At 42.6% G+C, this 24,282-nt stretch overlaps 1 protein-coding gene across 11 annotated transcripts in view; it reads right to left on the minus strand.

Moving 5' to 3' along the window:
- KLF12 (KLF transcription factor 12) overlaps positions 1 to 24,282 on the minus strand; it is a 171,210-nt gene that overhangs the window by 80,951 nt on the left and 65,977 nt on the right. The window lies entirely within an intron of this gene.

The following is a 24,282-nucleotide window of genomic DNA, read 5'->3' on the forward strand; positions in this document are numbered from 1 at the left end:
TGCAGGGAGCTTCTTCCAGCACAAAGGCACATCGGCTAAATTATTAATGTTTGTGAGCCTGATCAGTGGGGATGGAAGGTTGGAAGTCGAGGCCCTCCCCAACCCAACACACAACAGCTAGGCCAATTAGACCTGTGTTGAACTCTGCCTCATCCCCAAACACCCTCAGAACAGGTTACCATGTAGAACAAGCAAAGAAGCCACACCATAAAAACAGAAGATACACACAACTGATACCTAATGTGTCCAACACATTCTCTAGATTCTACCAGCACAGGAATATCCAAGATCATTATAGACATGAAACAACAGGATGGATAGCACCTGGCATTTAGAAAAGATACCAACGGCAGTGATGCCAGACAAATTAGGATACTGCTACACAAAAGGTTCCCTCACTGGTGGCTACCCAACTGATCTCAAGAGAGAGGAAGAGAGATTGAGACTGAACTGTTGAGCAGCTACAGTCAGGCATTCATGTATCTGGGCCTCAAGATCAACCAAGGTCAGGCAGGTGCTACCATTTAGAGAGGCCCTTCACAAACACTGTCCTTGTCCCTGTTCCCCTCCGCATGAGTATATCCAAACGTATTTCACATGGCTAATATAAAGAAGAATTAGCCTTGAGCGATGCTGCTGCTAAGCCTACTTGGGAATTTAGGACATCTGAGGGATTCCCAAGTAGACTTAGCAACAGCAGCCTCTCTTGAGGCTAATTTTCTCTATCTGAGAATAAACTCTAAAACTGGGCATAAGCGAATATTCTATTCTGATTATTAACGGGCAGCAATTGGCTGTTTGCTTAAGATTATCCAAAATGCTGGGCTGCCATCAGGGAGACGTGAGAATAGGTCTGTCATGAAGAACTTTCCCAAATCTTTAGCATCACACATATCTCAGGTAGGAGTTAAGCTAAGAGCCCAAGTTTTCAGGGTAGAGATGCCAGTTATGTCAGCGCCCAACAACAACTCAACTACAAAGCCATGAAGTACAAAGCAATGAAATGGGTGAAATGTGGACACAGTGGGAAGCAGCAGCAATGCGTTTATGCTATTGCTACAGATATTTTCATTTGGGATTTTCTGTAAGCCGTCATGATTCTGTTTGGATTTGGCAACATACAAATTAAATCAATAAACAAGCAAACACCTTGCTATGGGTATAAGAGAGAATGGCACCCTCACACTAAAGGAGACATCAAGGGTTTCAAGAGTCTTCAGTCTATTCTGCAATGAAGTTTCTTATCTGATCACAATATGCCGAGGGAGAGAGATTTTTTTCTGGTTGAAGTTCAAGCCATGGGTAGAGCTGTGGGACTGAGATTTACTCCCCACTCCTGGTCTGGGTAGCACGGCATCTGACGTGGCCCTCAACCCCCAAGTGCAAGGAACCCAAAGGTTCCTAACCACTGCCTTTAAGATCTGATGGTCAAGAAGAGAATGCTGCTTAGGTTCATTTCAGGTTAAATTTGCTGAACTGCAAATTTTTCCTGGGATAAGTTCAAAGGAAGAATGCATTTCCAGGAAAGCACATTGGGATCACGACCTTCAGGTGTTGAGGATGTGCACATCAGTCATTTGTGTGGGTCCACAGTGCAACTAGAAGGCTACAGCCTCAGATATTAGTTCTGTTTGCATGGAAGATATTCCTAATGAATCACCAAGGCAGATAAACTTGAGGGTCATGTAAAATGAAAAGTCCATGAAAAATGATATAACGCATCTGTGCCTAGAAAATCATGCATTCAGACAACACACAGACCACCTTTTCAGGAAATACGTTAATAAATCCAGCAATGATTAATCTTTTTTTTTTTCTTACTTGAGATCATTTTGGTTTTGGAAAAGTTTGTCAAGCAATAAACATTTATCCAGAACAACAGAAATATGCTGACTCAGTCTTTGCCCACTCTAAGAGCGCAACAGCAACTTTGCAGGATGATTCATTTCTTTTTCTACCTACCAAATGGGACGGACATGTTCAACCTGCAGGAGAAAGAGCCACTTTTTGCAGCTAAGTTGGGTGGCCGGGCAACTGGCATCCTGCTTTCAAGGTCAGGACGAGTCTGCCCTGGAAATGGCTACACCAACAGCAGATAGATGCTTTTGTAAGTCTTCTACCTACACATTAATGATTATAAACATGCTGTTTTTACAGACAACGAAACAAGCAGAATGGCAAGAGGACTTAAATGATTCAACAATATTACACCAGCAATCCTGACTCAAGCCTCTTTCAGGATATTTATCTATTTAGCTGACTTATTAACGGCATCTGTATCCCTCCTTTTCCTGGGAACCAAGCTCCAAAATACACGGGAAGGGGCCTTCCTTCGTTTTATTCCGCAGGCTGTTGCTGAGGGAGAAGGACTGATCCAAAATCACCCGGCTAACTCTGCAGCCTCACCCGTCCAAGTTCCATGCCTTAACCACAACATTGTCCTGGCTGACTATGTTTGTGACCAGGAGACATTCACACATGCCTGTGACAAACATGGTCTCTATGAGCATAAAGACTTCTGAGCCAGGGGTGATTAAGCATCTGGAGGTGCTTAAATCAAGCTCACAAACAGCAAAGGGGGTCTGGCTTATACGGATGCCAACCATTGGCCCACATGAAATCCACTGAACTGTCCAATTCAATTAAAAAAGAGCTAGAATTCTGCCAACAGAACATTGTGGACTTGAACTGCCATGTTCTGCTGAATTTCACTGAACTTCAAATGTTATTTTGTGAATAAAATATGGTTGCCCAGTAAAGAGCAATCTGGGCCCCTTGGAAGGGAAGTGGAAAACTTGAGTGGCTGAATTTCTGCTTAGGTTTCTTCAGCTTGCGGATTTGACCTCCTCCTTCATGCCCTTCCGGTGAACTGAACTAGAGGCGTATCTGTGCTAAACCAAGACACGTCCCCACCCATGGAGACCCAGGCCTCATAACAACAGGAAGTCCATGGAATGGCCACCCAGGAATTTCAAAACCCAATGGCTTCAGTTACTGCTTGCTGCATATCTCCCAAGGGTTAAAGCCATGTGCTTTGGACAAAATGTAATATTTTCCTGTTACAAATATACTGCTCCAAGCCTCATCATTCTGTTCTTCAACGAATTGGGCACAAATGCATCATTTGTTTCTGAGCAGCCTTTGGCATTGAAAACATTTGGGTCTTCTGTGCCAAGGAATCGAAGGAGGGGAGCCTCATTATCCTCTCTGATCAGATGAACTCTGTGTTTATTCCAGATAGCAGAGAGTACTGAAACTGGCTAAAAGGGAACAAAATGGTTAATAGGGAAAAAAGGGATTTATCTCCCGTTGTTGTCAACTCTGGATCTGCAGGTTTGAGAGAAGCTGTATTTCACAGAGGAGAATGTTTTTGAGCACTGATCTGCTTTCTCTTTATATACAGTACATGAATACAGAACTCTTCTGCTAGATTTGAAAAGAAGCATATTGTCTCACCGCTGGTACTACTAAGTCAAAAGGAACCATTCCACAAAAGCCAGAGATTATTTATTCCAGAAATGTTCACGGCCATGAACATTTGCTGATTGTATAATGAAGCCAATTTTGTTTCCAATTCACATTAAACCAAGTCACACATCTCAGCCACAGCTCCAGTGACATTTTAGCCTGATCTTTTACATCTTCAACAATGTCAGTGCAGGCATCCGACACACTTCAAGACAGTTAATGGGTCACCAAAGTTCTACTGATTTGGCATGTTGTTTGTAGGGACAAATGAGCTCTTCTTCAAGGTCATGTTTTCCCTCTACCTCCTCCACAGATGTGCTCACATACCAGCAGTGACTTCCAATGCATCTCCGCCTCAATCTGCCTTTCGAAAGGAGATGCTCACTTTTACTCGGGTTCTTTCCACCTCATCAGAACAGACTCAGACAAGCTCTGACAACACGGGGAACAATGTGGTGTTGCATATACTCTAGCAATGATGTAGGAGTCTACTTACTGCTTTAGACCCCTGGGGGACAATTTATCACATCTCCACGTAAAAGTTTTTTTTTAAATGTCATTACGCAGATTTTGAGATGCAACAGTGAGTTCTGTTATGAACAGGAGAAGAACTCAGCTACCATTCTCTGTAAATATCATATAGGCCATAAGTGTGCATGCAGTATGGTTGGCCAGTCCTGCACTTCTGGAGTCCAAAGGAGCCACTCTCTGGCCTTGATCCAAGGGTTGGTTGTGGGAAATGTGATTCCCTCAGGAACTTTTTTGCCACACTCAGTAATCAATGTGGGCAGGCCTAGGTAGACAACCATGGAAGGCTTTCCAATACGTTAAAGGAAAACATGACCAGGGCCTTATAAATTAAACAGTACAAAAAAGAAGCAGAACGTACTCAAACAATAGCAATAACATTAAAAAGGCAACAGAAACACAACTGTGAGCTTAAGGAGGTTAGAAAAATTGCTAAGACTCAAAATATATAAGAAGAGAGGCCCTGCTGGAGAAAGTAATTGTCCAAAGTGTATTTTTGGGCAGTGACCCTCTTCTGATGACCCTCCCCAATCACATGTGTGGCCCTTAGGATCCTAGATGACGTTAGAGAATCACCCAGCCAAGCCTGCTTCCTGAGGCTGGAGGACAGCAGCGAAAGAATCTCTGCAGCCTCCAGTGTCCTAAGCAGAGGAATCATCATTTCCATGAGTCTCGCCGCAAATTCCTCTGGGGCACATAACATTTTCTGTGTTTATCTACAGTGAGGGAGACTGGCAAAAAAAGTATTTCTTACCCAGAATCTATAAAACGCAAGAAACATCTAGGCATATGCATCACATTGGTACAATAGTTTAAATAAATAAATAAATAAATAAATAAATAAATAAATAAATAAATTGCTTATGAACATGGTAGATTGTAGTTAATTTATACTTTCCATTTATTTTTATTTATTTACAGTGTTTTATACAGTACATTTCAGTGATGCTGAACCATATTTACAAAACTAAGCAAAGGAACTTAAAACGAGTTAGAAAGATATATATTTGACAGTGTTTTTTTTTTAAGCACTCCAAATTCTTTGGCAAGGAAAACTAAAGTTCCACACTCCTTAAATTATTCAAATTAAGCAAATTTGCACATTCTATCATGCATAATTTATCCTGATTTTGCGAACCACTAAAGAGCAAGGCCACTGTAAAAATGTCCCAACAGCTCCATTTCAGTCACATCCTGGCTTCTGAAATTTCAGCAAGCATCACAGTCAGTCACTCAGTAAATTATATCTAAAAGCTAGAAAATAGCTTGAAAAACCAAAACATAATGAAAAAAATGATACTTTTCTGGAATTTGAATTCTATAGCCAGCACCAATCTACTGCATTATAGAATCAAGGCAGACATTATAGCCCTTAACTATCATAAAGTCAAGTTGAACAATATGGAAGGCAAGCTGCTGGCGTAGCCAATATATGCCAGAAATCATATGATCTGGGTCCCAAATTAACAAATGTTTGGTCCTGTGACAGAGCCTGGCAGAGAAACTTGAAGGCAAAAGTTGTCTTTCTTGCCTACTTCTGGGCTAAATATTAGAGGTCTCTGAAGGCATAAGGCCAGTGTCTTCACTCTGATGTACAAGAACCCCTGGAGAAGAAGTCCTGAAGATCTGAGGACTATGGATGGAACAGGGAGGAGGAGGAAGAAGTAGGTTCAGACAGAAATCAGTCAAAGATGTCAGGAGCTACAAATGGTCTGTTGCGGGGGTCATGTGTGGGTGGCAGCCTCCATTTTCTGTGTTGAATAGCACAACAGCTGTTGGTTGTATATTCCAGGAAATTCTCTCGCTCTCCCTCTCTCTCGAGACCCCACACAGAAGAGATCAACCTAAGCATTTGTAATTTTATGCAGCTGGCTTGATGGCACCAGAAGACTTTCCAGCAAAACTGTTATCAGTTTGCTCTGGCCTCCATGAAAGACCAGTCCTGGCACAGCTCAGGTAAAACCTTCTGAGCCCAGCGCACGAGGGGCCGGGCGATGTCTTGGCAGTGCCTGTTTTCCTTTCCAGCCCTTCTGCCTCCAGGTACGTAAAAGAGATGTACTTCCAGTGCAGCATTTGCCTGGCTTGTCACCTCTGGAAACCTACTGAAGCTGATCAGTAGAATTTACGGTGCTGAGAGATGAGAGGTTGCCTCAGCACTGCTGTTACAGTATTCCTTTGTAAAGCAACCATGCCAGTTTTTAAATTAGAATAAACCTCCATTATAAGCACTATTTCTATTTTTCAGTTTCTCCGTTTATCAAATGTAAGGTATATTTTTTCTCTCCCTCCCTTAAAAGCCTGGTCTCTCGCCTTCTAGGATTCCTTATATAAAATACACCAGTATTCCATTTTCCCCCAAATCTTTGAAATCCAGCACAGATTAACTGAAGTAATCAATATTCTAGTGTGCCATTTAAATTCCCTGAAAAGAGACGGCTGCATTTAGCAATTCACTTTGTCTTGCAGCTAGAAAGATTAGGCCATCCAAATCTACTGTATTCCCTAGAAAATTCAAGCAGAAATTCAGAGGCAATAGGGATAAATTTTACCTGATGTTCACAGAAATCAACCTTAGCTTTCTAAAATGAGCACTGCAGTCACTCTATGCTTAAAAAAGATATAAGGGTATGAAGAAACTTGGATTCTTCTGTGGATATTTAAGCATAATTTGAAAGTAGTACATTTGCAATCACCTGATTATTTTGCTTAATCAGAAATAAAATTTGGAATCTCAGAGGCAGAATTGAACTTTCTTTAGTGATCATGATGGAAGCAAAGTAAAGCCTCGAATCAGTTATTTGTTGATTAACACTGGGAGATACACGTCAAATATAGGTTTGATTGACTTACGTCATATGCGTACTTAGCAGGTATCTCCCAGTGCTAATTTGTATGGCATTCACATTACTTTAGGTTAAAATTCACTCTGCAGGAGCACCAACCTGGAGAGCCAACATCATAGTGGGGTAAGGTATGAATGGGGTGTTTAAGAAAATTTTTACCTCAAACTCTGTTAAGTGCAAGATTAAGCCATGAATCATTTTGGGGCTCCCAGATCCATACAACAAGGTATCTTCCGTTGGTGGTTTTGAAAACGGTTGCGTCAATTAAAAAAAAAGATTGCTTTTGCTCTTCCCAGAATACACTGTAACATTGAACTTCTTTGACACCTCAATAATTATAAAACAATGCCCCAAACTATTGTCATATATGATCTGGAACTGATTCAATAAGAAAAAGGGCCATCGCTATATGGCCAATCCATCAAAATACCAATCCTCGGATATCTCGAGGTCTACCATGGAATGCGGTGCAGTGGTAATACCTGCACATCTGCAGGAAGAAGACTTTTGCAGCTCTTCTGTTTGTCTTATGAATTACCAGCCCAGCTAACATACTTCTGATGTATCTCTTTGGGTTATAAAAACTTGGTACTGTTTATTGGAAAAACAAACTTGTGCACAGCACAAGAAAAAAACTTCCAACATACCTTTTTAGTTTAATTACTATTTATATTCATTCATACCGGTAAAACAAAACGACGACTACATCAGAAAACGACCTTACAGCGCTTTGCTCTTGGCATACAGTAGAACAGCAGTCCTAAATTGGGGGGGGGGGGTTTGAGGAGTGATAATCTCAGATTTACCGCCTCAGCTCCAGTCCTGTCTGCCGCATCAGCCAAGGCTGAAGATGGGGACAGTGGTTTTTCTCCATAGGGGAACATCAACGGGCTTGTTATATGGAAAAGGGACTTTCTTAAGCTTGCTACCATCTGGAGTAGTTGACGGGCCTCTTTCAGAGGAGCTGAGCAGGATCTAATCTCGTGGATCCTAAATCTGCCCTGCCTGCCTTCAGAAGACCTGCTCTAGCAAGCGCCACTCCTGGAAGCGTGATTGGCAGCAGATTCCAGCCAACGAAGAACTACTTGGGCACTCGATTCAAGGAGTTCCCCCAGTTGTACAAACGACCCGCGGTGCTGCCTCCTCCTGCACACGATGCCCCACCTCCAGGTCTTCAATGGAAAACCTCTGGGATGTTTTGCCATGAATAATCTAGCAGCGACAGCAAACACTTTTTTTTCTGCAGCAGAAGAGGCTTCCTACCGTTTCGGACAAGGTTTAAAAACATATTTATTTACCCAGGCCTTTTAATGTTATTGTTTTAGTGTGTGCTTTATATCTCTTATGTTCTTAATGTTGTTTTTATGGATGTTTTTATCGTTTCTTCGTAAGCCTCTCAAAGCCGTTAAGGGGATGGGTGGCATATAAAATTTCTCAACAAATAAATAAATGATGAGCTGTGTAAATATATTGCTACCTGATCTGCCTCTGTGACCTCAACCTTGGCTAAAGATATAATGATGGAATAGCGGAAGGCATTTCTGGGCTCTCTTGTGCTTCGCAAGAATACAGGGAGGTGTTCCGCTTTGAGTTCTTCCACACGAGAAGGAAACCGGGCACGGGGTCTGAATTTGAGGCTGGTGCACAGCACGTCCTCTGCTACAGCCCCACAATATGGGGTGTGAGAGATGACTCAAATTCCAAACACCCCATTTTGAGCTCAACATCCTCTGCATTGTGTGTGAAACTCTTGCTTTGAACGAGGAGCAGGTTGTCTTGAAGACCTTACACCTGAATGACTTCTGAGATGATCCAATGAGCCCTTTTTGCTCTTGGAAGAAGCTGCTGAGCACTCAAATGTGGTAGAGCATCAAATTTTAGAATATGTTAGCCAAAAAACAAACAGGGACTGGGAGGATGTCTGTGCCAGTAGAATGAGAGATGCCTGTTGACTTTGTCCAAAATCAGTCCCTGGTGCCGCTACTCCTGAAGAGCGAGACATCTACTCTGGCTGTAGCCTACAAAGTCCAAGCCTCCTTTGAGGTGAGCTTGGCCTCTGGGGATGGTGTGGACACACCCATTCTGTGCCTTGGAAGTGGTCTGTCACTGCCTTCCTTGGGGATGTTTAGCCTACAGCCCTGGGATTCCCCAACGGTGCCCACTCCAGTACAAACCAGGGCTGATACTGCTCGGCCTTTTCTGAGATCAGCCATGACCACTTGGTGAGCATCTGCTGCAAGGAATCTGTGTGAAATGAAAGAGGTAGAAATTGCTACTTAACACTGAGCATTTTCACACCAGGTTCTTGATCTGATAGTTGGCCTTTCCCGCCTTGCCTTTGTGTGCCTAGTTTGGCCATCCAGACTCTGTATGTCTGGACATCTTCCTGTTAAACTTTCCTCCTCCCTCCCTCCCTCCCTCCCTCCCGCTTGCTTGCTTGCAAGTGTGCCAAGCTTTCCAAGTCACACATTAATTATTTTTATGCAAAATATGTTTTCTAGATTTTGCTTAATGCAACATTGGTTGAGTAGCATGAATGGAAGAATAGCATGCAATGAAGACTGGAAGGTTTCATTCACTAATCTCTCCTTTTTTGTCTTTCTAAGTTTTTAAACCTAAAGCAAAGCAATTTGGTTTATAGCTACAATCAAATCATGCCTAAAAAAAAACTTTAAAAAATAGCTGTTTCACACGAATATCCATTTTAAAAATGCAGACAGTGACAAGCTATTTGTCACCTTGAATTAGCAAGACCAGATATCTATAGTCCCTTACAGGTCACACTTCATTACCACATGATACTTGGTCAGCACCTGGAGAACAAATTAACTTTTCCATTTCCTTTTGTATTCTTTTTGGTGTAACAATTTCAATAAAAGACTCTTTAATCATCAAAGAAATGAAACAACAAGGCTGATCTCTTATTTAAAGAGGAACGTTTATGGCTTCTTGTTAAGAGCCACCAGCTGTTAAGAGAAAAAATTCTGCAGAGACTCTACGCTGACAGCCTTCTACGTCTACGTACCTCCTGCAATAACTGGGATATGTTAAAGTGGATGCCAACAAGTCAATGAGAAATATGGATTCTTTGACTTCAGTGGCTAATTATCTTGACTGAGTGCAATAGTGTTTCCAGTTTATTTTGAAATTATTTGTGCATTCGGATTTTCTTTTAGGGGTGGGGTGTCTAATGACAGCCAAGAATCACCTTAAATGAAAATGACACTTGCTTATAATACAGTTTTCCAGAACACTGATGACAAGAGACTTTCAGTGTGGTTTACAATTTACCCGGCCTTTGATGAAAAAATTGGTCTCTGCTGCTAATCAAAGCCTCCAAGACAACCCCCAGCAGGCATAATTCTGCCCCTCTTTGTTTCAGGAAAATCTTGACAACAGCAGAATGGTTTCCCCCATTCCTTTCTTCTCTGACAATTAACGAGGGAAAGGTTATTCTGCATGACTCCCCTAAAGATTTTGGCATTAATTAGGGAAAGACCACACACATCCATGGTCAAATGGTGCCCCCAATTTGTACCTTTGCTAGTTTCCCACACAGGAAAAAAGCTTCTTCCTCAACTGGCCTTGTACACTGCAACTTTTCTTCCTCCTCAAGGGAGCAATCTTTCATTTTAACCTAATCCAAATCTAATACAATGCAAGCAGTCCGAGCACTTCAGCTATAAAATAACTGCAAAAAGGCAATGGGAGTTAAAGATTTAAATCAATTTTCATTCTCACCTTGCGATGAGGAAGAAACTCAATATACAAAAGGAACAGAATTAAGGAGTATACAGATCACAAATGACAGCAATCTATATGACAATCCAATTGCTCTGAGATACCACCTCGTTTAATATATCTGCTTTACCCAATTCGCTGCCCTGAACCTCTCAAAACTTCAACTTGCAAAATTTCTGGACAGCAGAGATACCTGGGAGTTGAAACTCAAGATATTCAGAGGACACCAGATGGAAAAAATCCAATATTTGGAAATAAGATCTACCACCTTCCAAACATTCAGGGACATTATTTGGGGAAGGAACACACGAAAGTTTCATGGTTTTCTTGTCCAAGTTTGGAACTAGATACCACACAAGAGAAGCGCAGCAACCACAGAAAACAAGTTTGCCTTGTCTGATTCTTTTATAGCCTATGAAACCTGAGTTACGTTGATAAATTCCTTTCCTTCTCCAAGAGCAACTACAAGGTGGAATGAGGCGAATAGAGTCGTTACACTAGCACATAAATGTCTCAGCACACATGCAAGATCCAAACTTTTAAGACCCATGTTCACATTGGAAGTTTTGAGCCCATGTCATGAAGATATGCACAAAATGGCTGCCAGGTAAGCACTGCCAGCAAAAAATATCAATAGACCTGAAAGCAAACTAGAGACTTTCTCCACCCCCAAATATTCTCTGCTACTTTTGTGTGCCTTTTTCTTTCTTTTTCTTTTTTCTGGACAGATACATGTCCAAGAAACAAAATCCTGATTATTTTAATTTTCTAATGCATATGCCAGCCAGAAGCATTCTCAGAAATAAAGACTACGTCTAACATGGTCAGTTGGTTTGCAACACACTAGCTTCCTACTTCACTTTTTCTAAACTGGAGAATCTTAAAACGTGAAAGTGGAAGTTGGCAGGCACTGTGGAAAAGGTCTGTAGGAATTTCAGATGCCAGCCTCCGGAAGACCACCGGATCACAACATCTTTGACACTTTCTCCCAGGATTGTCAGTGTCCTAGGAGAGCCATAGTCCTAGCAGAGGAAGCATGCAGTAAATCATAAAAGCCATAAGGACCGTCCCTTTTCTTCTCCAGGTTCTGTTTCATGGAAAGGTTAACAGATGCAGTGAGGGCCAAAAGGAAGTCCTATGATGACACAGGAGTCCTGGGAGGATCTGACAGCTCATGCAGATGCCGACCCAAGCCCTATATTGTTCAAGGACAGCTTCATGCTTACTTAGCTGATACCGACATGGAGAAGAAAATGACGCTCAAGAAAGGGCTCAGGATCTGGAACTCCTCCCACTTGTACAACTCTTTAGCACGTGCACTTTTCCTCAGACAGAAAAATGTGAGTGGTGCCACATCTCATATTCCACTGAGAGTCCCACACAGCCTTCCTATATAACAAGGAAACTGTTTCCCAGAGCTCTAACTGAAAATGTGCTTATTCATTTAAAAAGCTACATAAAACACACATAAAAGAGGTGCATACAATATTTTTATTTGGTTGGAAATCAGATTTTAAAAATCCAATATTCTAGATTCAATTTTTTTCATCTACCAGTGATGTATAATGGGACTATACAGATGCTTAAATCAACGGTCTAGGCAGATGCATTTGAAGGAAAGTACAGCACTAAGGTTAAATTCAGATAAGGGCTTAGAGTTTAGTGTTGTAGCATATAAGGAGAACGGGTCCTCTGAGGGTATCTTCTGTGTCCCGTAACGTGCAGTGGCAGTCCCAGAAGTTGTTGGGAGCCAGACTGAAAATGTGGGTTGGCAATTAATTAATGCAGTTTCATTAAGGCCCTTACCTGCACTATAAATATTTTCAAATTACTTCCCTTGTTTTTCCATCAATAAAAATGTATCCTCACTTGCTTCAAAAAAGGTCCACGCTGATCTGAAGGCTCTGCTTCTCTACCTACTCTGAAATAAACTGCTTTTCATTAAAGTACAAGCATTGTTTCGAATCTTATTTATTTATTGTAAATAATAAATTTGTAATTTCTAGAGTTTTCTAGGTGGTATAGAATACTTTAAAGGTATTATGGTAAAGGACAAAAGAGTAGGTTTTAAAGGAATTGCTCTCAAGATAATCAAGAAAGCTGGAACATGAAGGAGTCCGAAGGCCATCAGAGGGCAGGAAGGTAGAAGACAAGCAGGAGTGGTGGGGCCACAGGAAGAAGCAGAGCAAAAGAAAGATGAAGAGAGGAGAGGATTTTCCCAACAAGAGCGGGTGGGATGACTGGCAGCTTGGGGACTCGGGAAGAAGTCAGAAAGCATGGATCCTCGGTCATGGCAGAAAATGACTTTCCTTCCACCCTACTTGATTGGGCAAGTTCCAGGACTCCCCCGACCTTGCCTCTTGTCCTTGCTCGTAACAGATGGTGCATTAGAGAGACTTTGTTCCTGTCACCTTGCCAGCTTCAGTGCGGCAGCTGTTAGAAGGCCCTGGACTGGCTATTCCACTCCTGAAAGGCCTATTGTGACGCTCAGATGGGCTGTTCTGACTTCGGAAATTTCTGCCTGGAAACGGGGCACACCTCTGGACGTTTCCATCCCCACGAAGAAGAGGAGAAAGTGGAGGGAGGCTGAAGAGGAGGCAAAATGGCAGAAGGAAAAGGGGAAGAAAAGGAAGTTGGGCCAATGGCAGGAGCAGCAGGCTAGAAGAGGCCTGGGCTGACAGACAGGGGGAAGGAGAGGCGAGGCAGAAACGGGGCGGACGTGGGAAGGAGAGAGACCAGGCTGCAGAGACGAGGCTTCGTTCCTTGTCCAGGGCTCTGGGGCTGCAACCAGCCCAGCAGGGAAGCAGTCAGAAAAATCCGGAGATGTCAGGGGCAGCAGGCAACTTCCTTCAGCAGCATCTTGCCCCGAACAGCTCTGCAGTTTGAGGCACTCACAGTTAAGGACACAGGTCCCCAAACTGCACAGCCTTTGTAACTCCGCGCAACGTTTGAGTTACATGATTTCAAACTCATCCCAATTAAATACCTTACAAGGATCAAAGGTACCTGAAAAAGAACAGATTGCTCGGAAGGAAACAGAAACTGGATTACTGTCACCATGGCCACTCGGAAATGGCGAGGACATATTTTTCAAGCACTATTATGATAGCGCTTTGATACTTGCACTATTAAAAGAACATCATTCTTTTAGAAACTGGAATTGCAGAAGAGGGAAGCCTGGACAATCAATTCAGAAACAGACTGTTCCAAAAAGAGGTCACCTAATCCAATCCTAATTTGCAGCTCTTTTCATGTAAACTATTTTGCAGTCTTAAAAGATGTCAACATGAGTATTACATTCATTTGCCTCTCCATGTTTTTCCATGATTTTCAAAGGAATAGATTAAGGTTTCACTGAAGGTCACACATCACACCTCCCCATTCAAGGTTCTTCATATTCTGCTTCAGCTATAGGAACCTACTTTTATGTTCCCTCTCAGGCGTGCATGAAATGTTTTGAATCTGATTTGATTTCAAAGCATCCCAGTTTGAATGAAAAACAGACCAATTGAAGCACAAAACAAGCCATTTCAACCATTTTAGAAGAACTTTGAGCTTGAAACGTTTTCAGTGTGGAACACGCTTCCCCCTTAAAGGTCAAAATACTTAAAACAGACAATTTTACGCTCTAAACAGCAGTGTGTTTTGAACCAGAAGTCTTGAATTTGAAACGTTTACACCTCTCAATTCTCTGTACATTCACTTTGCAGATCAACTTAAGACTCACCCTGGAAGAGAAGAATAAACAAGCCCATTTTTAGACAATAATTAAGAGCTTGAAGAGGTTTCCAGGTATTCTCTTAAACAGGGCAGGTAAAATGATGGCTGGCGACATTGTAATTCTTCACAGTCACTTCAGATGGTCTCCATAGAAATCAAGGAATTAAATTGCTGCAGAGGACACACCCAAAGCAGACACTATCCTGACTTGAAAGGAAAACTCCTTTCCCAGCTCCAAATAATGTTCTTTTCAGAATGGAGGGTTGTCCTAGGAATTTTTTTTTTTTAGATTTTTTAATCCCACATTTATTATTTTCATATTTAACTCAAGGCGGTGAACATACCTAATACTCCTTCCTCATCCTGTTTTCCCCACAACAACCACCTTGTGGGGTGAGCTGGGCTGAGAGAGGGGGACTGGCCCAAAGTCCCCCAGCCAGCTTTCATGCCTAAGGCAGGATTAGAACTCACCGTCTCCTGCTTTCTAGTCTGGGGCCTTCACCACTGACCAAACTGGCTCTAAATGTTAAAAATACCCCAACAGAGGTGGAGAAGTGTTGTGTCTAACACTCCTTTTTGTGGAGGAGGGGTCAGTCAAATTTAAGGAGGGTCTCCTGAGAGAATCAGCTCATATTATAATGTACTTTGTGCAAAGGAGTAGGAGCAGCTGTCTTTAGAAGGTAAACTGAGTCAAATTCCAGCCTAAGCCTCCGAAGCTTACTAGTGAGACCTAAAGCCGGAAACAGGTACCCCACTTTCCTCCTGCCCTGCAGTCATGACTGTCATCCTGCAATTTTGGGATGGGGATACAGTGAACTATGAGCTGGTTTCTATTGAAGCACAGGTGGATGGAGGAGGACGCTCCGGGAAACTGGTTCAGGAGAAAGCATTGGTGCTTGTGCCTTGCTGACAGGTTTGCAGCAGTCTCCTTAGAATGGCACATTAGCTGCCCAAATTCCCTGCCTGAAAATCCAGACTGTGGAGGCTGAGCTGTGTCCGTGCTCCAGGGTTAAAGGGGCATCAGAAAGTAAGGAATGGTCTCCACTCAGCTGCCGTGGCCAAACTTTCCACCAGGTAAAGCTCTACCAACCAAATGTGGGTGAGAATTGTTAGCTGTGGCAGACCCTCTTCGTGGAGAAAAGAAAAGAAGGCGAAAGAGTGGGGACGAGACAGCCCATCTCTTCTTTGTCTACCTGTCTGATCCTGAAGTCCCAATTACGGAGATGCCTCCTTAGGAAGACTGTTTTTCTGCCAGAGCAACAGGTTCCTCCCTAGTCCGCTCTATACAAGATCCAAAGAAAGAGCTGTTCCCAGTCTGCCCACCCCTTTGAACAACCATTCCCAGCTTCTGTAGTTTCAATTAAATTATATCTCGAGCACAACTAGAGGTCTATCCCATCATCTTGATCTCTCCTGAGGAAATTCTGCAGTGCAGTTTGGAGTCGTGTGGCAATTTGATGAGTGACAAGAAGTCATCTGTGTCAGCAACCAGATCACAGCCAAGGTTCCCTTCTCACCTGTTCCCAGCACAACTGAGGGAACTACGAGATGAGGGTCTCGCCACAGAGCCAGTTGTAAAACCCTCTATGCCATCCGTAGGGCCAAAACTGACTCCCCAAACAGTAACTGGCAGCCTCCTCCTAGCCTGCTCATTTCATATTCCATTTTATTTCCTCACAATGATGAATCATCATGTGGCATTTTGCATACCACAAATTAAAATTTGTTTTGACAGTTTCACTAAAGGAATCGTGTTGGTGATGCATCCCTTAATTAAAGGAAATACTGAAAAATTATATTTCACCTCCAAAGAACTAGTGGAAGTGACCTCGACTCATTTATCACTCCAAAAGATACATCAGCTTATGTAGCTCCTGAATTTAGATGAGGTTAGTTATTCAGTGTTTCTATCCAGGGGAAAAACATAAATAATAACCAAGTCCAAGTCCATATCGGTAAGAGAATAGTATTCATTAATGAAATGTAATATGTTTCACATTAAGGTGGAGTCTTCCTCAAATACATCTCATCTATTAAAATGATGTCTTTATTGAGGTCTGGTGGAATCCAATTTTAGGTAAAGGAAGCAGTTGCACTCTACAAGGGTGTGTGTGTGTGTGTGTGTGTGCGCGCTGTATCTATATTTGCAAAATGACTTCAGGCTTCTGCTGCTGATACTGTTGATCTTTTAGGACTGGGCCTCCATAAAAGCAGTGCCATTTAAAGTAGAAACTCACTTCAGGATAATCCCTTTAAATCAGCTCCACCTGTAATCACATCCAACCCCTTTTATCTATAAACTTACCAGGTGAAAAAAAGAGAGAAGAAGCTTGTGCTCACTTGCTTGAAAACTCTTGTGTTCAATAAAACATTTGCAAGGAGCACCAATAAATTCTTTTCTATGCCGTGACTGGTATTCACTTGCACAGCGCTTCCAGCTCAGCGCACAAGTATCTGGAGTCCCGTAAAACTCCATGGAAATTTATTGCTAACTCTGCTGGAACATGGGAGTTACCCTCCTTGCCAGACGTTTCCCAATTCAAAGGCTCAGTAAGAGAAGGCAGGTTTTGTCATCCCTGTTCCTTCTTCTGCAGCCATTCTCAATACACAAACACATTTCAAAAGCAAGTATTGAGGTGACCACCTTTTTCCAACACACCAATTCAAAGCAAACTCTAGCTGTATTTTGTCCCTTTTCTTTATTATTCAACAGCCCTTTTGAGAAATTGCTTTACAATAACCCCCAGCTGCTTTTGAAATGGGACGCTGGGAATGCGGAGAGCATGTTGCAAACACATGGAATGACTGCTGTGGTCAACGGGCCCCAAAGGCCTATTTATCCAAGAACAATCTAGTGAGGATCCTTCCAAGGACACCCCTTCCACACACCAACCCACCCAGCTTCCATCTTTTATTCACTCAAAATGCCTTAGGGTTAGGGTTGCATCCTTGCGAACACAATGGCTGGCATTACACCCCATAGCATGCCGGCTTCTCCAGCCATGGCCTTTGCCCTTTGCCTTCTACTACCTATCCAGTCTATTCTGGAGGACTCCCCAGCCCTCCAAAACCACTCAGGAGACATGTAGGTAGGGCTTGCAGATCTGGGCTGCAAAAATCTGGATTTGCACAAGATGGTGGGAAAGAATTAAGAGTTTTCTGAATCTCTCTGCTGCCATCTGGTCCTTGGTGAGATTTTTGCAGGCCAGATATTCTAATATAAACATATGAGGCCACAGTCAATCTGTTTCCTCAGCAAGGTTTAGTTGGGATGCAGACCAAAACTCCCGCTGCTATTAAAAGTACGTCAGTGAAAGTGTGTTTATTAACTATTTATATCCCCAACTACCATAATCTAATGGGGGTTTCCTGTGAAAGAGGCACTAGGATTTCCATTGGACTAAGCATGCTGTATGAAATGCATTGTTTAGCCTAAGCCACGCAGGTTGTGGGAAGTGCAAAAGAATATTCTTCAATGTTCAAAAGGAAGATAATCCCAGATTTACAATCTTGTAAATTCTTTCAGATATGAATGAGATCTCTATTGAGGTAATGAAATGATATAGCAATATTATTCTGTGCAGTCAAGGCTTAATGATGTGTTTAAAAATTGGGCTGAATGGTTTTCACATGTAACATAGTTTTGTTGCTGTTTTTTCTGTTTCCTTCTTCAATTTTTGTTGTTTTATTTCTTTTTTATATTAAAGCAATAAAAATTAAGCATTAAAAAATAAAATCAGCTGGTTAATTTCTAGAAAAATGCTTCCATTTTAGATTAGTGGTAATAACTAAATAATAAGAATCACAAAATCTTCCTCAAACAAGAATATGAAGTGAACACAGAACTTCTTTCTCAGTAGAAATCTCTGAAGAATTTTGTTGTTGTTGTTCAGTCGTTAAGTCGTGTCCGACTCTTCGTGACCCCATGAACCATATTGCGCCAGGCCTTCCCGTCCTTCACTGCCTCCCTGAGTTTGCTCAGTTTCATGCTCATTGCTTCAGTGATGCTATCTAACCATCTCATTCTCTGCCATCCTCTTCTCCTTTTGCCTTCAATCTTTCCCAGCATCAGGGTCTTTTCCAAAGAGTCCTCTCTTCGCATTAGGTGACCAAAGTATCTGAGCTTGAGCTTCATTATCAATCCTTCCAATGAGCAATCAGGGTTGATTTCCTTTAAGATTGACTGGTTTGACCTCCTAGCAGTCCAGGGGACTCTCAAGAGTCTTCTCCAGCACCACAGTTCAAAGGCATCAATTCTTCGGCGCTCAGCCTTCTTTATGGTCCAGCTCTCACAGCCATACATTACTACTGGAAAAACCATAGCTTTGACTATGCGGATCTCTGTCGGCAAGGTGACGTCTCTGCTTTTTAATATCCTATCTAGGTTTGCCATAGCTTTCCTCCCAAGGAGCAAGCGTCTCTTAATTTCATGGCTGCAGTCTCCGTCTGCGGTGATCTTGGAGCCCAAATAAATGAAGTCTGTTACTGCTTCCATTTCTACCCCTTCTATTTGCCAGGAATTGATGGGTCCAGATGCCATGATCTTAGTTTTTTTAATGTTGAGTTTCAAGCCAGCTTTCACACACTCTTCTTTCACCTCATCAAGAGGCTCTTTAATTCTTCTTCACTTTCTGCCATTAGAGAATTTGAAGAATTTTAAAGAAAGACAAAACAGTTTTGTAAAAATCTACTGCAGATCAGTGTGCACACAACTCAGAAATATGATAAAGAAATAGAAGAATCAGACAGTCAAATTTAAATATTAGTGTGCGGGCTGAAGGGAGAACTTGTTTCAAGTATGTCTAGGGAAATGTGAGAAATTTCAAAGGCAGTCTTGTAAGTTTTTGGAAGTCGAGCAAAATTCTCTGAAGAGTTTTCTCTATGCTTAATTTAAACCAGCAATAAAACACTTCAAGGAAAGCTCTACAAAACAGCACACTCACTATAGGTCCTAAGCCTACCTGCCCTTGCTGATATTAAATAACAAAAGGACTTACACACCATTGGGCCACTGCCCATGAGTCCCATGGGTTCTGAGCTCCTCCTCTGATCCTGTCACACATGCCACCTTCTCAGTGTCTTCTCTCTCTTCCTTTCCAACATCTCCAGAAGACATTGGCTTGGCTATGGGAACTCCGTAGGCCCAGCATTCAGTGGATGCTTTTGTGCTCCCGCTTCAGAGGTGCTTGAAGCCATAAGCTTGAAAATCAGGGACAGAATTCCTCCCATATGTCTCACCTGCATCCAAGGTGTATTCGCCTGGAATGGAGATGAAGGTCTTCTCTTCAGTGGCACCAACGTGATGAACGTCTATTCCCTATCTATCATTCTATTTAAAATATATTTTACTGCCACTTAAACATCTGATTCTATTGGCATTTTTTAAAATTCATTTGACTGATCAATGTGTTTGCTATTTGGGCATTTATAGTGTATTTCAGCCGTAATAATTGAAGATATTTCTCCTTTATTTTTCCATGCCACTGTAGAGGAAAAAGGGAATGGCCATGAAGGATAGGAGGAAGAGCCGCTACAAAGACAACAGTCGAATAAGAGGGGCCTGATCCCAGACCCAGAAAGTAGCATGAGTAAACGTCTCAGACAAGACCCTCCCTAGTTCACATGACGATCAAGGAAAGGAGGGGGGAAGCACCTTCAGACCTGCAAGATTCTGTTACACTAAAAGTAGCCCTGACCTACATGACACTGGTTTCCTAGTCTGGACTACCTTGAATGGCTGACAGCTACCTTGTTAGCCAATCTGGGCATTCACAAATGGAAAAGTGAAGTGTGTATTTATTAAATATGGAGAAGGGAATACTGAAATGTTTTGGAACTAGAATCCCAAGATCAATTACCTTTCCCAGCCACTTATTCTGGTCAGCATGACATATGGATTAAATCAGTCCTTGTCTCATGGCTGTTCCATGGGAGCTGAGATTATAGCCTGGAGAGATTGCCAGTAAATCAAAGTAAAGGCACCTGCAAGTCAAACCTGGCTTCTGGTGGTAGCATCCAAATGGCTATAGAAGTGGTTTGCCATTGCTTTCTGACTGTCCCATGTATCCTGTAACCTTGGATTTGTCAGGTGGTTACCCAGCCTTGTACCACTTAGAGCCAAACCTGATTAGCTTCTGAGATTAGCCAACGCTGGCTCATCCCATCCTGTGCAAGAGGGTTTTGGAGGGCATGTTGTTGGTGCAAACTGACTGTGTGAAAGGCCAGCCAGAGCCTTTCAGCGAGACACTATTGGTCACAGAGAAAAACAACTTATTATTTATGCTCAGGATCACTTGCAAGCAGAAGTAGGTCTAATTCCTATTATTCAATAATGAGGTCTAATTCAATCTAATTATAATTATTTTTGTTGCTTGGGAGATTCCGTTCTTATGGACAAGCATTGCTTTCATCATCATATATATGCGAGATATTATTAACTTTCATATATGGTTATGAAGGAGGAGCAATCGGCCAACTGTGGTTCATCCTGAAAAGCTAAGCAAGGTTGGATCTGGTGAGTACTTGGACCGGAGACACCAAGATGTTTTTATGACTTTCTAGTCTAAGCTACAGGCCTGGAAGTTGCTGGTGGTCACCTACTAACCAGATCTGTCCTTGCTTTGCCTTTTGAGATCAGTTGCCGTAATGTTATAACACCATGTATTTCAGCCTTACCTTCATATAACATGTTTCCTTCCAGACATACTACAGTAAGACATACTACATCAATTGATGGGTGGACTACTTTTACCTTTCTCCATTTTATATTACTGTACAGCTTTCATCAGAAGTTGCAGAAAGGCCCAAGAGAAGCAACAGTGTTCACCCTGCCCTGCTCCAACAGGGTCACCAAGACCAGCTATAAATAGGTCCAGAATGCCTGTTGCCCTGGAATGCGATGCTGGCCACAAGCCTGGTTTTGATTTCAACCTCTAGGCCCAGATTAGGTTTCTTCACCAGCAGCCTGATCATGCCCCTGTTAAAAATGTGGCAATACGCCCTTAAAAAGCCATTGATAACCTCCTGGGCCTCACCAGAAATCCTCTCTCTGATACAACCTCAAGACGAGAAGCACCAGGATCCAAGAGATCTGCTGAGCGTACCTGCATTCCCAACCATGACTAATAGTAACAACCTTTACATTCAAAGTATTCTGTGAACTTCTCACACCAAGCCATCCACGTGGCAACCAAACTCTCTCTCTTTGGACATCCCCCTCAATCCCAGAAAAAAATCCATTGGGTGATACTGTAAAATGGCAGAGGGACAGAAATGGAAAATTCTTCTTCTTGGCCATACCTGCTGCCACAGAATAGTGGCTGAATCATAGGCTCTACAGTGGCCTGGATCTTGCACCACTCACATTCAGACAGACCACAACCCTGCACCTAGGATCTGTAGTTAAAGAAACCACCTTGCAGTGACGGGCTCCAAAATGTATTCATTAACTACTTGCATCTTTCAGAGGGAAACATTTCTTCGTATTACCTTTCTGGGTTCATATTGTAAGTAGTCACATTTAACATCAAGGCATGAGAGCTGCCTTAGAAGCAAACCTATTATCACCCCATCAGTCAGTTGTTACTGAGAGTTATTTATACAGCTCTGCAAAGTTTGTTTGGACTTCATTGTCCTGAATCATTATTCAACTTTCAGCAGCATCCTTCACCACTTTACTGATGGCTGGAATTTCGGACAGAGAAGAGACATGGTTTTTTTAGGAGGAGAATGATTGCCAAAGGAAATCATTTCAGACCCACAAGTAAAAACAGTTTTCATAAAGAGCATTCTCAACTTATCAGTGCTCATACAGGAATGTCACAGATAGAAAAGATTTATATTATCTGCGAAACAAGACATCTTTCAGAAAGCTTTTTTTCTTTTCTTTTACTGAGACTTTTAAGTGTTGAGACTTTAGAGGTGACACTGAATTCTCACCTGAATTCCTGGTTCCTGCTTTGGGCCACAGGATTCCCAAACTGAGCCCTGCTGAGAGGCCATTTCTGCTGGGCTCTAGATCTGTTTCAGAAACTCTGCCAGACGCAAAGTCTATCCCCACTTGCACATCAGCTTAAGGACCAAGATGTCTCAAGTCAGCTCCAACCTTGATGGCCCGGGAAGACTTTCCTTGGCCACAATATGGAAATGTTTGCCACTGCCTCTTTTTCAAGACACATTTTTTGGCCACCTACTCTAATCTGCACTGCTAACGAGGATGAGTCATCTCTCATCCACGTACAAAACAGCTCCGACCCTGCTTAGCTTTCTTGAAATCAGCCAAAGTTGCCTCGAACTGGCCGCCCTAGCTCTGGAGGGAGACCTGCCCGGCCTATCTTCAAAGCTCCTTCTGAGACTTCCACCATGGAGCAAGGGAGATGCAACGAGAGACGCCTCCTGTTCCCCACAGGCTCACATATGCCTGAGAGAAAAGTTCAGAATCAACCCAAGAGGCTGCTCTGGATTAGCCAAACCCAAAATGTCCATTTATCCACACATTCCTTATCCCACTTCTGCTCCAAAGTTTGGAGCAAACAGCACTGGCTGTAACAAGGCACCAAAAGAAATCCCCCCCCCAAAAAAAACAGCTCCTCACTTCCCCCTCCAAGCATGAAATAAAGACAGAGGTCTGGAGGATAATTTATGTAAGCCACGTAACAAGAAATGTCAATAATGCACAAAAGGGAGGTCTGCCTTTCCCTTCTCCTAGCAGGAATGGGAGGGAAGCATTGTTTATATATGGACCTCCAAAGAAAAGTAAAGTGAAATAGCGGCACTTAAAAGCCTAACAAAAAAGCCCAAAATAAAAATGAACAATACAAACAAGATTATTTAGCCCTTTTATCTGCCACAGGAGGTATCTTCTCATCTACACTTGACTGGCTTTCTGTGGAGCAGGAAGGAACAATACCCAAGCCACAACTCTGCAGTGCCATTGCTGCAAATTGTGGAAAGCTTTATGAGATGCGCAGGAAAAGTAGATCAGGGGCCTATTAAAGGCGAATGGAGGTATTTCATGGCTGCGCTGCCTCACTTCGTTACCAGCAGCTTCAGGGCGGAAACAAAATCCCGCTATTCATAACATGACTTTGGGGGACATGTGAGGCCTTGAGGCTCAACACAGTCAACTGCTGTAGCCAACCCAGACGCCAGAAGACGGCAACGTTATCATTGGTTATGGGCGTGCTTTTATAAAAGAGGAGGGTCACGTAGTCACTTTTAGATAACTCTACGACGGTGGAAATGTACACGTGGAATGCAAGGCATGTTTTTAGAATGCAACATGCCAAGTTTTCTTTGCGCCACTAGCAGTTCCAATTTTTGCCTTCTTTTCTTGCAGCCAACCATGCAGTCTTGGAGGATCTGTGCTGCGGGGGGAGGGAGGCATGCCTTCAGACTCCAAGTCAGCAGTGCTGGGACAAGTAAAACAACTGGTCAGGTTCCAGGGAACGTGCAAGCTTCATCTCTGAGGCCCTCTTTCACGGAGCATAGGCGAGAGGAAGCATGAACGTAAAACCCACATTTGTACCCTCTATGTTATTTCCTTTTGGGACAAGAAATATTAAGCAAATTGCAGAAGAGAGTGAAAAGAAGTGGCCAAAAGAAATGAAGCCCAGGAAAGAAAAGGAGACATAGCTAAATCTAGTTTACACCAACACTCTTCACTCTACCTCTCCATAACTTTCTATCCTTGCAAGCCATCTTTGCTTTCACCACATTCATAGACCAATTCATATATGGTCTATTGGTCTTTAAACTTCTCACGGCTTGGTCTTCTCCTCCACGAATACCTTTCCAGGAACCCAATTCCCTCCTGCAGTCTTGCATTCACTTTGGTTAACTTCCCTTTGATATAAGGGAACAATGATGGCAGATCAAGGACACAGAATCGAACAAGGTGCCGGCTTCAGAATTCACCATGAGGAGAGACAATAAGTAGAGGCACAAAGCCACCTCTGAGCAGTGCAACAAACATTTTGAAGGC

This window comes from Python bivittatus, unplaced genomic scaffold, assembly GCF_059951505.1.
Source record: "Python bivittatus isolate LINGU-HERP-01145 unplaced genomic scaffold, Pbiv_v1 ctg000210_np1212, whole genome shotgun sequence".
Classification (NCBI taxonomy): Eukaryota; Metazoa; Chordata; class Lepidosauria; order Squamata; family Pythonidae; genus Python; species Python bivittatus.